We start from the raw sequence: 17,364 nt of genomic DNA, 5'->3' as shown, positions 1-17,364 counted from the left end.
AAAATTGAAATTTGAAATTTGAATTTTAGATTTTGAAATTGAATTTTGAAATTTTAATTTTGAATTTTTGAATATTGAAAGAGATATGATTTTTGAAAAAGATAAGATTTTTAATTTTGAAAAGATTTTATTTTTGAAAATTAAAAACTAAGATCAGATAAGATAAAAATTTAAAAATAGAAATCTAAATTTTTAACTTGAAAATTTCAAAATATGATTAGGATAAAAATAAAAAATATTTTTTTTATTTTTGAATTTAATGATGAAAGAGAAAAATAAGTAGAAGACTCAAGACTTAAAATTTTTAGATCTAATGTTACTAATTTTCGAAAACTTTTAGAGGGAAACACTAAGGAACACCAAACTTAAAAATTTTAAGATCAAAACACATAAAAAACTCAAGAACACTTTGAAGACTAACAAGAACCCGAAGAACAAGATTCAAAAACTCAAAGAACACAAGAACATGTAAAGAACACCAAACTTAAAATTTTTTAACATCAAACATAAAATTTTTGAAAAATTGAAAGAAAAATAAAAGAAAACACCAAACTTAAAGATTTGACATAAGAATTAAACAAAGAAAATATTTTTAAAAATTTTTTGAAAGAAAGATACCAAAAATCGAAAATTGCAATAAGACCAACAACAAATACTCAAACACCAAACAAAGAATTGAAACAAGAGTCAAACCAAGAATAAGGATTGAACAAAGAAAAGAAAAATATTTTTGAAAAATTTTATTTTGATTTTTTTTTTGATAAATTGAAGGAGAAGAAAATAAAAATAAAAAACTCAACAACAACACAAACTGAACGAAGAAAAGAAAAATACTTTTGAAAAAGGTTTTAAAATTTTTTTTGAAAAATAAGATAAAAAGAAAATAAAAATAAAAGACCCAAACCAAAAAAAGAAAGTTATACTCTTGCAAATATCAAAGACAATACTTGATCTAGGGAGCAAGACAATCCATCAGTTTGTCCAAACTCAACAATCCCTGGCAACAACGCCAAAAACTTGGTGCAAACGAATCCCCATACCTTCGTACAGCAGTACCAGCAAGTGCACTGGGTCGTCCAAGTAATACCTGAGCGAGTCAGGATCGATCCCACGAGGATTGTGGTTTGAAGCAAGCTATGGTTATCTTGCAGGTCTTAGTCAGGCAGATTAGAAGGATTTGTTGGATACGGAATTTTGTTAGGACTATGGGTTTATTATAATATGGTGCTAATACTTTAAAGATAAAGTTAAGGATTCGAGTTGCTTTGCCTTTCTAAATTAACTCTGGTATTACTGCTCTCTTTGCTTGTGAGTGATTTCTTCAATGGCACGCTATATGTGATTGATACTGGTTTGAGCAGCTGCCAATACTCCTACAGATCTGAACCCCAGGTTTAGTGCAAATCAATTCTGATTGAGGGTGAAGCTCGTACAGTTCATTCTCCTTAATGATCCTACTCAAAACGCCACAGACAAGGTCAGATCTTCCAGATCAGTGAATGCTGAACCTTGGGTTCTAGCCTCTACCACAGAGACCCTAATCTCCCCGGAAATCGGCTGAACTGATGTCTTGAGAAGTCCCCAACGACGTCGTGGATTAGCCGTTTGAAATATGTATAAACATAGCTGTTGGTTCGTCCTTGTCTAGTAAAAGGCGCATTCTGAACCCAAGTAGACGCGGGTGTTTGTCAGGCACGTTCGTCTTAATGTGATGAACAGAGCTAATTTGTCAGATCATCCTATTCACCACGATGAAGATCGAATATACATCTTAGAATTAATCAAACACGGATCGAAAAGAAACAGTAATACTTTTATTAATTTATTAGACTCAGCAGTGCTCCTCCCCTCAAACTAAGAGGTTTGGAAACTCATACTGAAGATAAAACACAATGTAAAGTGTGAATAATGCTGAATGGTGATATGTTGTTCGAATGATTATATAAAATACACTTTAAATACTAAACAAATGACTAGTAAGTGTAAAACAGTCTATTTAGTACTAAAATCCACTTCTGGGGCCTACTTAGTGAGTGTTTGGGCTGAACCTTGATGAGATCCATGTGCTAGAGGGTCCTCTTTGGGCGTTTGTACATTGGTCTTTGCTCTTTGGGCGCTGGACACCTAGAAGGGGACCGGAAGCTGGAGTTGAACGCCAGTTTTGGACCTTCTAATTCGTAGCAAAGTATAAACTATTATATATTGCTGGAAAGCTCTGGAAGTCAGCTATCCATAGACGTGGAGAACGCTCTATTTGGACTTCTGTAGCTCTAGAAAATCTCTTCCGAATGCAAGAAGGTCAGATCCAGACATCTGCAGTGCTTTCTCTGTCTCGGAATCAGACTTTTGCTCTAGCTCCTCAATTTTAGCCAGAAATTACCTTAAATTGTACAAAAATACAAAAACTCATATTAGAATCCAAAAATATGAATTTAATACTAAAACCTATAAAAACTTAATAAAAACTAAATAATACATACTAAAAACTATATGAAAATGATGTCAAAAAGCGTATAAAATATCCACTCATTAACAATTCACATTCTTCTTCTCCTCCATTTTCTTTCTTACTTTGTAAATATTTTAGTTATGAATTACTAACTTTTTTCATTGGGAAAGAGATCTCTATTGCTATTTGATGGATTAAATTGTTTTTATTCTTATTATTCTCTTCATCTCTCTTTGATTTACTTGAAAGATTTTTGTTCTTCATTCAAGAACTCAATTATCTTGAGAAAGAGATTGAGTTCGTATGGATTCTATGTGAACCTTGGGAAAGGAGATCATAGAATCATGCTTGAAAATTCTTCTTACACTTGAGTAGATTTGGGTATGGATGGGATATTGTAACATTTAATCTATCCATTATTTGGGTCTAGGAAAGTATGTGGTATAATCAAGGACCAATCTTTATCTCTTCTCATCAGCAATTAGATCAAGTAATTGGTAATTATTCAAGGGGGGGTAGAGAGATTGAATCACCAAGGGATTGGGGTTTAATCACTCATGATTGCCAAGAGATCAATGAGTTGCATGATTGAAGATGAGATGAAAGCAATTGATCCGGAGAATTCAATATCTCTTTATCCCAATATCCATTTTACCTTTAGTTCTTATATTTACTTTATGGTTATTTATATTTCCTGCACTTTACATTTCCAGCACTTTACTTTCTTGTACTTTACATTTATGCCATTTACTTTCTTGCACTTTATTGCTTTTCTTTACTTTCATGCAATTTACATTTCTTGCTGCTCATCACCCAATTGTGTTTATCTAACTAGAATAATCAATCAACTATTACTTGCTTAATCCGTTAATCTCTGTGGGATTCAACCTCACTCTTTATGAGTTTTTACTTGACGACAATTCAATATACTTGCCGAAGGAAGATTGTAGAGATACAAAATTCCATGATCAATGAAAATTGGGTCCGTGAAGTTTACGCCATTCACAGAATGGGTGAAAAGAATTTTTAATAAAAAAGTTATGCGCGTTTGAAGTTTGGTGTAAAAAACTGAATTCTGTAGCAAAATAGCTTTTTCTAAAAATTGGGAGGCATGAGTATGTGAAACAGGCATGCGAATGCGAGGATGGGCCTCTATCCAACACTCATGCATACGCGACCCTGTCATGCGTACATGAAAATGTCAATTTTACACTCCCGCATATGCGGCCGTTGGCATGCGTACGGGGAAACCTTTTTCTGTTTTGAATGGTCGCATACGCGGACATAGCTCGCGTACGCGACATTGCCAATTCGACGCTCATGCGTACATAGAAATGTCCATGTGTACGCATGACCCCTATTTTGTTGAATTATGATTCTTGTGTTTTTAAGCACTCCTTTGGTTTTCTAAACCTCTATAATTACTATTTAGGATCCCTTAGCAAGTATTTAGGCTTTTGGGACAAGGGAAACACAATGCATGAATTTAATTGAATATTTTTCTTTTATGAGATTAGAGATGGTGACTTAGGCATGGGAAGTTCTGTGGATGGAATAACTAGAGTGAATTGGTGGAGTATAACATTGATAACGAATTGAGGAAAATGAAAGATTGAGACTGTTGAAATTGATGAGATGAAAGTTTTTGAACATGCGATATATGAGAAGTGATTATTGTGACTGAAATACTATATTACTGATGTGCTTTGATTGATAAGTCGCTATGCGCCTTGCAAGGATGGTGTTTAATCCCGGTTGTCGAAATTGCAGCGCTGGCGTAAGGACGATAGTTAATCCTGCTTACGTTTAGATGTGAGGTTTGAGGCAGAGTATCCCGCTCGCATCCTATCGAGTCACAAGACTGTGCTGGCACTATATCCCTGGGGTACCAATTATTCGTGACTGAAAGGCAACATCCCAAGGGGATGTGTGGGGTTGGAAGTTGAACCAACAAGTGATATCATGGCCAATAAGACACGCATTCAACATATGCATTCTTATGTGTTTGTTTGCTTTGTTTACTTGTATCGTGCCAACTTGTATAACATGTTTAATTGCTAGTTGAATTACCTACTGTAATGGATATTACTTGTGTTTTACTTGCTTGCTCTATTTGTGTTTTCTGCTGGAATTGAGGAGGTTTGGTAGGTGGTGGCGATGGGATCGTATGTAGGATAGGTTGGCGAATACTGTGGGATAGCGATGATCTGTTATCTTAGAAAATCCTTAAGTTTACATAACCCTTTATGAAATTTTTATAAAAATGTTTCTAAGTTTGAATCTTATGGATGTGGGAAGTTCTAGGATTGCATTTGGCTCTTCGGAACCTTATATCTTCTCTATTAGGCACTATTACCATACTGAGAACCTCCAGTTCTCATATCATATGTTGTTGTTGTTTTTCAGATGCAGGTCACGACCCACTTCATTGAGTTTGCAGATGGTGACAAAGCAGATGATGGCTCACTTTTTGCCTTTTGTTTATTTTACTGTAGTTATTCTCTCGGTTTTGATGATCGTAATTGTTGCCTTAGAGGCTTAAGCTTTGACAGACATGATGTATCTGTTTTAACTTTCAAAAACTCGGTTGTATTTGTCTTATATATATACCTTGTTTATCTTTTATCTATAATTCCTTTTTCTTACCTTTATGCTTTAGTTACTATGTGAGAAAGCTTCGTGCTTTTGTATCTCTATTTTCTACATCTTTGAGCTTTTATTCCTTCATCGAGCTTCTAGCGTATTATATTTCTTGATTATATACTATTGTATGAGCTTTAGAACTGTCGTGGTACTTTGTCGCCCTTTGTTTTATGGTTAGAGGTAAGGCTTAAGGTGATACAGTGTTACAATTTCCTTGTACCTCTTCCAGACTTCATAAAGGAATTCTCCATCTTTCTGTATTAAGTTTTGGATATCATGTCTCAGCTTTGCTAACTTCTATGGAGGAAAGAATTTGGTTAAGAATTTATCAAGCAAATCATCACATGTTGCTATACTTTCCTTTAGTTGACTTTAGAGCCACTGCTTGGCCCGATCCCTTACAGAGAATGGGAACAACCTCAATCGATAAGCTTTAGGGAAGACGCCATTAGATTTGACTGTGTCACATATCTGGAGGAAGCTGAATATGTGCAGATTAGGATCTTCTTGAGGACTCCCACTGAGTTTGCAATTTTTTTGCACCAAAGAGATGCGTTGAGGCTTCAGTTCAAAGTTATTTTCCTCCACAGTTGGTGCTACCATGCTACTTACACAATTTCCAGGAGTGGGTTTGGCAAAAGACTCAAGAGTCCTCCTAGCATTGGGATTATTATGGTCAGGATTGTTGTCTACCATTGTGTTTTCTAGCTCCTCTTCAATTTCTTCTACTATCCTCTAGTTTCTAACTTGCTTCCTCAATCGCCAAAGGGTTAGTTTAATTTCAGGATCAAATTGGAGAAGCTCTTCTTCTTGATTGTCTTGCATAAACACACCAACAACAAGAAAACAAATTGGAATTCCCTATGTCAAAATGAAGAAAAATCCTAGTGAGGTAAAAAATGAAAAACAGCAAAATAAAGGTCTAATCTAGGTATTCAATTAACCGATTTGTTGTTAATCTCAATTAATCTTCAGCAACAGCGTCAAAAACTTGATGGATTATTTCTAAACTATCTGCAAGTGCACTGAGTCGTATCAAGTAATACCATGGGAGTGGGTTATCATTCCCACGAGGATTAACGGACTAAGCAAGCAATGGTCAATCGATTATTCTAGTTAGACAATTAAAAACTAGGGTTTTAGAGGCAATTTGCATCAAAATAGTGAATTAAACAAAAGAGAGTTGTAAACAGTTGACAAAGTAATATGATTAAAAGAGTTAAGGTTTTAGAGTTGTTAAAAATTCAGGAGGAATGCTTTTCACTCTCTATTTTGATCATGCAAGATATATCTATGACAAATTATAAATAACCAAATCCCTATCCCATGGTAATTTAATTCATCTTTTCTTAATAAATTGTCAATTCCTTGATCAATTGATTATGATAAGAGGTGAGGTATGTTCACTGATTTAACGCCACACAATTCTTAAGAACTAAGCCTAGTTGATTCAATGTCACTTATCAAGTCCAGCTTTAAAACTTAAAGAATCTTGATAAAACATTTTCAAGTTTAATTCCAATAATTAACTTTTTCAAGCTAATAAGATAATTCAAGTCAAATTAGAATTACTTTCCAATACATTCAAATCCTTGTGATAAAGAACGAAAACTTTTTTCTTAAGAAAACATCAATGTATTAATCAAAAATAGAAAATCTATAACATTAGACCATTAGACTAATAGAGCTCATAATCTTAATAGAGGATATTAGTAACTTATAGTGTGCTTGAAAATAAAAAACAATGAATTCAAAAACGGATGAAGGAAGAGGTCACATGTGTGTCTCTTTTCCTTTAAATACTAACCCTAGAAACTAATTTAGAATTCAAACTAATTCCAAAAGAAACAAAATCAAATCAAATCAAATCTAATTAATTCTTCTCAAATGGTTTTCCCCCCTCAAATTAAACCATAAGTGATTATCTTCATAATTGACAAACAAGGCTTGATCTCATGGGCTTGTGCTAATCTTGAATCATCTAATTTAATGCATGAATAATTGAAAGATTAGTGAATGATTGGTGAAGGATCCAAAGCCGTAGGTGTTGGGCCAATGTCATGTGTTATACGCATGCTTCCTAGGTTATACGTGTGGGCTTTTAATTGAGAATTCTTGGCCTCTGTGAGCCATGTGTTATATGCATAGGCCCATGTATTATACGTATGGATTAAAGGAAAGACGGCTTGCATTATATGCAAGGCTCATGTGTTATATGTATGGTCTTGGTTTGCCACTAGAAGGTGCATTTTGTTGGTACATTATACGCACCATCCATGCATATAACAGATGGCTTTCTTGGGCCACTAGAAGGTGTATTTTGTTGGTGCGTTATACACGTGGTTCTTGCGTATAATGCATGGCTTTCTTCAACATTCCAGGGCCTTAAACTTTCGCATGCTTAGTCCAGAGAGCTCTTTATTTGTTCCAGGGATCTTTCTGTTTGTTCTAGAAGCTCATCTGTTTGCTCCATCCTTTCCCTGCTCGTTAGTGTTTTAGTTGCTAACCTCTCTTCTTCCTTGATCTTTGCTAACTTTCTTTCAAAATCTCCTGTAGTAAAAGAATTCAAAATAACTCAAAGTGATGCTCACTAAATCATGAAATTATTGCTTATTAAACAAGAATAATTAGCTTATTGAATGAAAATCTAAAGAAAAAATAACTAAAGATGCATATGCATCAATAGGACTCAATCCCGCATTATATAATCCGAATTTAACTTTCCCTGTTAAAATTGATCAAATAATTCCCTTGTAGCTGGATAATATTCCCTTGCATCGTGTAGTACTGACCAAATTGATTATTGAATTGTGGTCAGAGTTATCAGCTCAACAATAACTTCCTCAATGGGAAGCTTAGACAGTGTGTCAGCTACCTGATTTAGTTTTCCAGGTCAGTATTCTATCTCAAACTCATAGCCTAGCAACTTATAGAGATAGTACTATTGTTCTAGGGTTTAGATGACCTACGTCATAAGTTCCCTAAGTCCATGGTAATTAGTTTTATTAAAACCATCTTCCAAATAGATAGTGTCACCACTTTTCCACTGCTTGAGTGATAACATAGAGTTCTCTCATGTAAACAGATGAGATGCGTAGTTTCTAATTGAGCTTCTTGCTAAAATATGCAAGAGGATGCCCCTGTTGGAACAAATTTTTGGTAGTACCTGGTCAGCCCTAAAAATCCTTGTAATTGTTTCAGAGTGTTCGCCATTGCCAAGCCAAATTAGCTTCAATCATAGAGGGATCAACGCTAACCCCTTGGAAACTCACGATATGTCCAAAATAGTCGACCTGGGTATGACCAAAGTGGCATTTAGATTTCTTGAAAAAGAACTGATTCTAGGCTAGGATTATGAGGGAAGTAGTTTAGTGAGAGAGATGCTCATCCCATGATTTGTTGTAGATGAGAATAACATCGAAAAACACTACAATAAACTTGCACAGGTACCATTAAAAAATGTGGTTCATTGTCGCTTTGAACATAGAAGGTGCATTTGTGAAGCCAAATGGCATCACAACAAACTCATAGTGTCCCTCATGTATTCAGAAAGTTGTCATAGGAATAGCCTCCTCACTCATGCGAATTTGATGATATCCAGACCATAGATCGATCTTAGAAAAATATGACACAACAAATAACTCATCTAATATCTCTTCTATTGAGGGGATTAGGAATTTATCCTTCACTATTATCATATTCAAAGTGCGATAATCCACAAAAAATCTCTAGCTACCATCTTTTTTTATCAACAGTACAAAGCTATTGAAAGCACTTTGGCTCCCTTGAATAACCCCTGATTCTAGCATTTCAGCCATCAGTCTAACCATTTATTCCTTCTAAAAATGAGGGTATTTGTAGGGTCGTACATTCACTAGCTCTGCTCTAGGTTCAAGAGTGATTTGGTGGTTGATCTCTTTAGTTAAGGGTAAGTTGGTGGGTTCCTCGAAGACCTGATGGAACTCTTCCAAAATATGCTACACTTCATCCACCAGTAGGAGTACCTTAACTTCCCCCTTTTCCCCTTCCATCACCTTCAAGTGATAGAATCCAGCAACAACCTTGCTTGTCATCATCTTGTGCAATATTTTATTGCTAATTATATGTGATTAGAGGAGTAAGAAACCCCAATTTTTGGATTTATCTTTTACTGAATTTAGTGGATTTTATCAACTTATCCCACATGTATTCAATAAAATAGTATGGTTTTGTGAATTGCTCCTAATTTGTACTTAAGAGTAAAAACATGCTTTTTAGGCCCTTAATTTGCTAAATTTAATTAACTTTGATTCTACTCAATGCCTTGATGTATTTGTTAGTAATTTCATGTTTAAGAGGCAAGGATTGGATCAAAGAAGTGAAGAAAAAGCATGTAAGATGCAGAATTCATGAAAAATAAGGATTTCGTGGATTCAAGGCCATGCATATGCGTGAGGAAGGAAATTCGCCAGGCCACCGTATGCGTGACCCACGCGTACGCGTTACACTTGTCATGTGAACTCATTAAAGGAACACGCTGGGGGCAATTTCTGAGCTCATCCAAGCCCAAATCCAACTCAATTCTGAAGTATTTAAGGCCAAATTCAAGAAGAAACAAGAGAGAGCAATTAAAGTAGTATAGAAACATGTTTAAGGTAGTTTTCTAGAAAGAAAAGCTCTCTCTTCTCTCTAGAATTAGTGTTCTTAGTTTATTTTTCTCTTTAATTTCTCTCTTTGGTTCTTATTTTAGTGTAGTTTCATTTTTATTTCCATGCTCTAGTAGTTTGATTCTCTTAGTTCTCTTGATAATTTCTTATTTTGGTCACTTTTTATGTTCATGAACTCTTGTTAGTCTTAATTTTATTTAATGCAATTTGATGTTTTATGTTTCTTTGATGTTTGTTTGAGTTATTGTTGTTATTTTCTTACATTTGGTAGTAGTAGATTTTATTATTTTTATAATTTAATATGTTTTTCTTTCTATGCACACCAAGTATTTGATAAAATGCTTGGCTTAGAATTAGAGTAGAATTTTGAGCATTCTTGGCTTGGAAAGAGAAACTTGGTAATCTTGAGTCATTAATACCCAATTTATATTGGTGATCTAGAGTTGTTAGTTAATCTTGTTTCCATTGACATTAGTTATGGATTGGGGTTGACTAGGCATATTTGACTTTCTTCCGATGCGAAGATAATGTAATAGGCTTAACTCTTGGTAATTATTGCATTATAATTGATGACTAGGATAGAAGATCTTGATTCTCAATCCTTGCCATGAATGTCTCTTTAGTAATTGTTATCTTTAGTTGTTTGATTTACTTTCTTGTCATTTAAATTTCTAGCCATTTAATTTCTCGTCTTATCATCAACCCACTTGACCTCATGACCAATAATTGAGTACTCGGTCGTAATTCCTAGGGAGAACGACCCGGGAGTAATACCCTCGATTATTTTTATTGGGTTGAACTTGTGACAACCAAAATTTAACTTTGATTGAAGGTTGTTTGTTGGTTTAGATCTATACTTCGACGAGATTATTTTTGTCTGAAAATTCTAAACCGATGGTAAACCTTCACGTCAAGTTTTTGGCGCCATGATAAACCCCGATTTCGTGATTTATCTTGTGCTTATTTTGGGGGATTTTGTCACTTTTTCTCGCATTTATTCAATGAAATAGCATGGTTTTGTAATTCTCCCTTGACTTTTGCTTAAGTGTAAAAACATGCTTTTTAGGCCATAAATTGGTGATTTTAATTCACTATAAGTCCATTCGATGCCTTGACGTGTTTGATGAGTGATTTCAGGTTCGTAAGGCAAGTATTGGATGGAAGAAATGAGGAGAAAAGCATACAAAAAGGAAGAATGCATGGAGAAACAAAGATTGGGAATGCACCAAAGGACGCACACGCGCACCAGGCGCGCACGCACAAAAGTGATTCCGCCTATGGACGCGCTCGCGTACATGCCGCGTCCGCGCGGGTTGAGAATTTGCCAGCGACGCGCACGCGCACATGGCGCGCACGCGCCGATACTCTCACGTGGCCCACTTGAAGGCAAAATGCTGGTGGCGATTTCTGAGCTGCACAGGCCCAAATCCAACTTGTTTCTGAGTGTATTTCATGCAGAATTGAAGTCCAAGCAAAGGGGGACAATTAGTTTAGCCAACATGAGACTTTAGTTAGTTTTCTAGAGAGAGAAGCTCCCTCTTCTCTCTAGAATTAGGTTAGGATTAGGTTAGAATATTTTAATTTCATGTTTAATTACTTGATCTCATCTTGTTTCTTCCATAATTTCTCATTTCTACACCTTGATCCTCTTAGTTTTTATGCTAGTTTCTCAATTTGCTCTCGTTTGTGATGATGACTCATGTTGGATTTGTTTACATTTAATGCAATTTTGATGTTGATGTTTCTTTAATTGATGAATTGAGTTGTGACCTCACTTTTCTTGCAATTAATAGTGGTAGATTTTAGTATCTTTGCAATTTATGATGTCAACTTTTATTGCACTCTAAGTATTCGATAAAATGCTCTCTTTAGTTCTTGAGTAGTTTTATCAACTCTTGGTCTAGGCCAAGGGACTTGAGTGATCTTGAATTTTTGGATACAATGGATTTGGTAATTTGAAAACCCTATGTGATCAATTTGAAGCTTATTGACGCTAACCCACTACTAAGCCAATTGGTAGGGAGGTTAGGACTTATGGGTGGATGTGATTAGGCCTATTTGACATACTTCCAGTCTAGGAGTAAATGTTACGTACTTAAGGCTTCGAGAAGTAGACTTAATGGGTTGGCCTCTCACAATTGTCAATAATTGGTGTTAACTAAGATTGTGATCTCAAGTACCCAAGTCTTAGCCAAGAGTTCTTTATTTTGATTTCCTTACTTACTCGCTCAATTTACTTTTTTGCCATCTCATAAACAAAATCCCCTTTTTACCCCATCATAGCCAATACGCATGCACTCCATTGGTTCCTAGGGAGACGACCCGTAGTCCAAATACTCCGGTTAATTCTTATTTGGGGTTTGTTAATTGTGACAAAACCATAATTTTAATTTGATTGCGAGGGTTGTTTGTTAGTTTGGAGCTATGCTTACAACGAAATTCTTCTTTCTACAAGAGAAATTCCTAACCAGCATGATTTTCTCGCACACGTCACGCCGTTGCCGAGGAATTGCAATGTATGCTTGTTATTGGTTATTGTTCATATATGAATATTGTGAATATATTTGCTTTTTGTTTCTTTGTTCGTTCTTGCTAGTTTTAGGAGTTGTTTTCTTTATTTCTTACTAGCTTTTGTTTTTATTTTCTCTTGTTACTTTGAATTCTCATCCCTTTGGCTGAGTTTGGTTCAAACTACGTTGTAGGAAATAGAAATAGGAACTTCAATGAGAGTTTGTATCAAGGATTTAAAAATCAATGGTTGGAGTAGTCTCAATCTTATAGACACTCTTCTTGGCAGCAACCTCCTTCTGTTTCTTATGGGTACAATTCAACTCCTAATGCATACCAACCTAATGGATGTGGTGGACCTTCTTGTGGTTATCAACCACAACCACCATATGCATATAAACCCCTCCTCAACATAGCCTTCAACAACCTTACTCACAAGCCCCATACCACCATTCAAATCCATATGATCCTAACCCATATCCTCCATACCAATAACCATATGAACCATACCTAGAGCCACCACCATTCCAACATCAATACTTCCAAGAACCACCAATACCATATACACCACCTCAAAATATTCACCAACGTGAACCACCTTCTAATTATAAAACTTTTTTTCCAAACAATGAGCCCTCTTTTTCGTCACACCCTCCACTAAACGAAGTTCCAACCCCTCATACAAGAACAATAAGAACTTTACACTCGTCTACAAAAGCAATGGGAATTCGTGGCTAGCCTAATCGAAGCGGTGAGCCATTGGGCATCATTGTGCTCAAGTATCCAAGACAGTTCCATTGTTGAATGTGGAGGATTAATTGAGGATCATAATAAAAAGGGGAACTTGGAGCTTCAAGGAGAAGAAAGGGAGTTGAAGCTAGAATCGCAACAAGAGGAGGAAGTCGAGATCATTGGTATTAAGGAAGTGGTTGGAAAATTGAGGGGAATTGATCAAGAAATGGATTCCATCATTAATAATTTTTTGTCCACACTTACCAATCCCTTTGATGATCTTGTTGAACCTTCCCCCGTTGAATTTGAAATGGGTGTTGACGTAGATCTTATGCAACCTCTGAGGTATGATTTAAGTGATGGGGAAGAGCTAGAAGATATTGGTGACGAAGAATTTGAATTTGAGGAAGCATGGAAAGAGTTGGAGATTGAAGAATCTCGTCAAGTGGTAGAAGTCCTTCGAAAAGGATGGACGGGAGTGGAATATGCTTTGTCAAGATTATTGGAAACTTCTCTACCTAGGTCGTCATCTAATCCTCCATTTGATTGGGTAAAATTATATCCCTTAGCTTTATTGTCCCACTTGAATTTAGTTTTCTTGAAACGGATGGTCAACTTATGGGGCTTTGTGGAATGAAGTGTAAGAGAAGGATGGTTAGTGGTTAGCATTGCAAATCAAGGCTCATCATGGTTGATACTTCAAAGATTAAATGCAATGGTTGGAGGGTTGCTAAATTTAATAGGTCTAGGAGGATGTTTGGGTACTTATATGAGAATTCTATGTGCTTGACACCTGGAGGGAATTGCCATAATCAACTTGAAGACGGGTGTGAAAACAAAGTATGGGATCCCAGATTACAAGATGAGGATCAATTTTGGGAGCTCTTGACTTGTGTGGAACTTCATCAAAGTTCGGTCCTTTTGGTTGGAAATTCTGACAATCAATGGAAGTCCAAGCATTGGTGGAAGTTCAAGGATGAATTCAAGCACAAGCCTCCTTGATTAGAGCTTCCCAAAATATCCAACTTAAGGACTTTAAATAAAAGTGTTAGGTAGGAGACACCCCACCATGGTAAACTCTTTCCATTTTCTTATATACATAGTTGATGAATGAATTGAGTTGCCATTGTTAGGTATTTTTCTCTCTTTATATTACTCTTATATATATTGCCTTATGTGTTAGCTTGTTTGTTTAGATTTATGCCTTAAGTTGTAGGTTAGTTGTTTTGAATCTCATCCTTGTTTGAATTTTATCTTTGCTTGAATTGCCTAATCGAATATTTGTTGAAAAAATTTTCAAAAAGAGTTAAGGATTTTAGTAAGTTTGAATTTTGGCTAGTTTTTAGAACTACAAATAGTGGGTAGGGGAGTCTTGTCCCCATATTATGATTTCTCAAACAAAAACTAAAAGTCCCCTCATGCGTACACTTGACCCACGCGTACGCGTGACCCTCCATTCTGAAGAGAATCGTGGTGTGCCAGGATCGTTCGGGCACTGTGCCATCGCACAGTCTAGACAGAGAGTTGCGCAAGAAAGATGCGAAAACTGTGCATCTAGCACAATTCTGACACACGCGTACGTGTCAGCTTCTCTTTCCCCTGTCATGCATACACTTTCCAGACACGTACACATCAGCTTCCCTTTCTCCCATTCACACGTACACGTGACCTTCTGCATACGCGTGACCTCCCCTGCCCTTCACACTCTTCTTTTCTTCTCTTCTCTCCATTTCTTTTCTTCTTTTCCCTTCTGATGACAAGTCATCTTAGCCTAGTTTTACTAGCCTTTTTCTTTATTTTTATTTGGTTTTATGCACTTTCTTACATTCTAAGTAAGTAATTTAGAATGGAAATGCATTACCTCTTTAAATCAAACAACCACCATTTAATTGATACTAAATCATGAGGTTTAAGCTAAATTTCATTGATTTTTTATGATTTATAAACCTTGTGAATTTGGTGATACTTTGATTGGTTGTTTTGATTAATTGTAGGTGAAAAAAAGAAGAAAAGAAGAAAGCGTGGCCTAAGAAGCGTGGCCCAAGGAAGAAAAAGTGTGGCCAAGGAAGGAAGAAGTGTGGCGCAACAATGAAGGAAAACCATGAAGCTCACTCCAAGAGCACCATGCTCACCAAGGGAGCGCTACATTTTCTCTCAAGGAACCAAGGCACAATGCTCTGCTCACTTTGTGAGCTGAGCACAATATGAGGCCAAGAAACAAGGAAAGGAAAGACCAAGCTCAGCTCACCAAGTGAGCATTATCGGGCATGCATCCAAATAAATTCAAGGAAATTGTTTGACAAGTGCATTTTCCAAGATTTGAACCCATGACCAAAGGGGGTTAGGGGAGCGCTAATCACAAGAGGAAATAAGCCAAAAATGCCCAAATGCATCATCCAGGATTCGAACTCAGCACCTAGAGGAAGCAAGGAGCAAGGCACCACAAGAAAACCAAGGAAAAGCTCCAGCGCATGCACTCATCAAGTTTCGAACCAAGGACCCCTCCTTGTGAGCACCAAGGCTCAGCTCACTTGGAGAGCTGAGCGCTACCCTTGGTACATCTCACAAGCACTTTGACACGGGCCAGGGGGAGTGGAGCGCGCATCTTGACACGGTCCAGGGAGGGCAGCGCGCAACAATTTTTCACCAAGGCACCGATGCTCAGCTTACTTTGTGAGCTGAGCATTCCCCTAATGCTTCCCCCAACAATTGCACGCTACAAAGGGTCCTCACACTAAGCATCAATGCTCAGCTCCCCACTTGAGCTGAGCATCCCCCTTGAAGCAAATTCTTCATGGGCTGAAAAATCAATCAAAAATCCAATTAAATTCAAATCTTCACCATTTTAAAAGCCCATCCAAATTCCAATATCCAAGAATAGAAAGTGTATAAATAGGAGTTAGTTTGATGTAATTAGGACCTCTAGACTTTACTTTGAATTTTCCTTTTAATTTTCATTTTCATTTTGAGCTTTTACTTTTTGAATTTAGATCTTAGAGAATTGGGAAGGAGAATTGATCTCTCTTCTTCCTCGTTCTTGCTTGAGCACTCTTTAATTTTCTTGCTTTGGATCTTGGGTGAAGAATTGAAGAACTTATGTTTCAATCTCACCTTGAGATCTCTTGTTTACTTTCTCTGCATAATTGAATTTCCATTTCTGTTTACTTTACTGCTTCATCTTCTACTCTCTCTACAATTTGCTTTTTTTTACTTCTTTTGCAATTGTTCTTGTTGGATCAAGGAAGGATTTGAGATCTAGACTTGTTATCTAGTCTCTTCCACCCCTGAGATCTTCAACCATCTTTTATTTTGCTGCAAATTAAGCACCCTTTCTGTTTACTTCTCAAAGCATTTTACCCTTCTATTTGAGATCTATATCAACTCAATTCATCTTCTACCTTCCTGTTTAATGCAATTTACTTGTTCTTGTTTAAATTCTGCAATCCCAATTCCCAATTCCTTTTATAATTCAATCAATTTACATTTCTTGCACTTTAAGCTTCAGTTATTTACATTTCTTGTAATCTAAGTTTCTGCAATTTACTTTACTTGTTCTTTAAGATTCAGCACTTTTACTTTCCTGTTCTTTAATTTACTGCATTTTACCCCTCTCCTTTTACATTTCAAGTAATTTAGTTTCTGCCAATTACAAACAACTCAACCAATACTTGATTCGCTTGACTAAATCAACCACTAAACTAAAATTTCTCAATCCTTCAATCCTTGTGGGATCGACCTCACTCATGTGAGTTATTATTACTTGATGCGACCCGGTACACTTGCCGGTGAGTTTTGTGTTGGATCATTTTCCACACATCAAGTTTTTGGCGCCGTTGCCGGGGATTGAAATAGATTGACAATGATTAAGTGAAGTGAAGATCTAGATCAAGCATTTCTTTCCTTTCTGTTTCTTTATTTTTTGTTCTTAACCCGCCAACTGTTTGAATTTTTGCTTAAGCTAACTAAAACTTCATTCTAGCAATAGATTGAAGTGTCACTGGTTTTGTGTGTTTCTTGTGTTTTGTTTGTATGTCAGGTACAAGAAGAGCTATACCCACCTTTCAGGAATAAGACGAACGAACTCTCGGGAGATTAAGAAGAGCTGAAAGAGGGAAAGGCATTGTTGGAAAAGAAGAGTCAGAAGAAGAGTTTCAAGACATGGAGGAACATTCAACCAATCCACTAAATCCACCAGGAGGAGCAGCCAATAACAACAACAATCCACCACAGAGGAGAGTTTTGGCTTCCTATACTTTTGCAAATCCTAGACATTGTGGAAGCAGCATCTTAACCCCAAATGTTAATGCAAATAATTTTGAACTAAAGCCACAACTTATCACTTTAGTTCAAAATAATTGCTCTTATGGAGGAGGACCACTTGAAGAC

General features: G+C 36.3%; 1 pseudogene; it reads left to right on the top strand.

Moving 5' to 3' along the window:
• Window positions 1-5,282: 5,282 nt before the first annotated feature.
• LOC148568280 (small nucleolar RNA R71) lies at window positions 5,283-5,380 on the top strand (annotated as a pseudogene).
• The last annotated feature ends 11,984 nt before the right edge of the window (window positions 5,381-17,364 follow it).

This window comes from Arachis ipaensis, chromosome B4 (assembly GCF_059453495.1).
Source record: "Arachis ipaensis isolate K30076 ecotype BB chromosome B4, ASM5945349v1, whole genome shotgun sequence".
In the NCBI taxonomy this organism is placed as follows: domain Eukaryota; kingdom Viridiplantae; phylum Streptophyta; class Magnoliopsida; order Fabales; family Fabaceae; genus Arachis; species Arachis ipaensis.
This window is presented reverse-complemented; position numbering and strand designations above follow the sequence as displayed.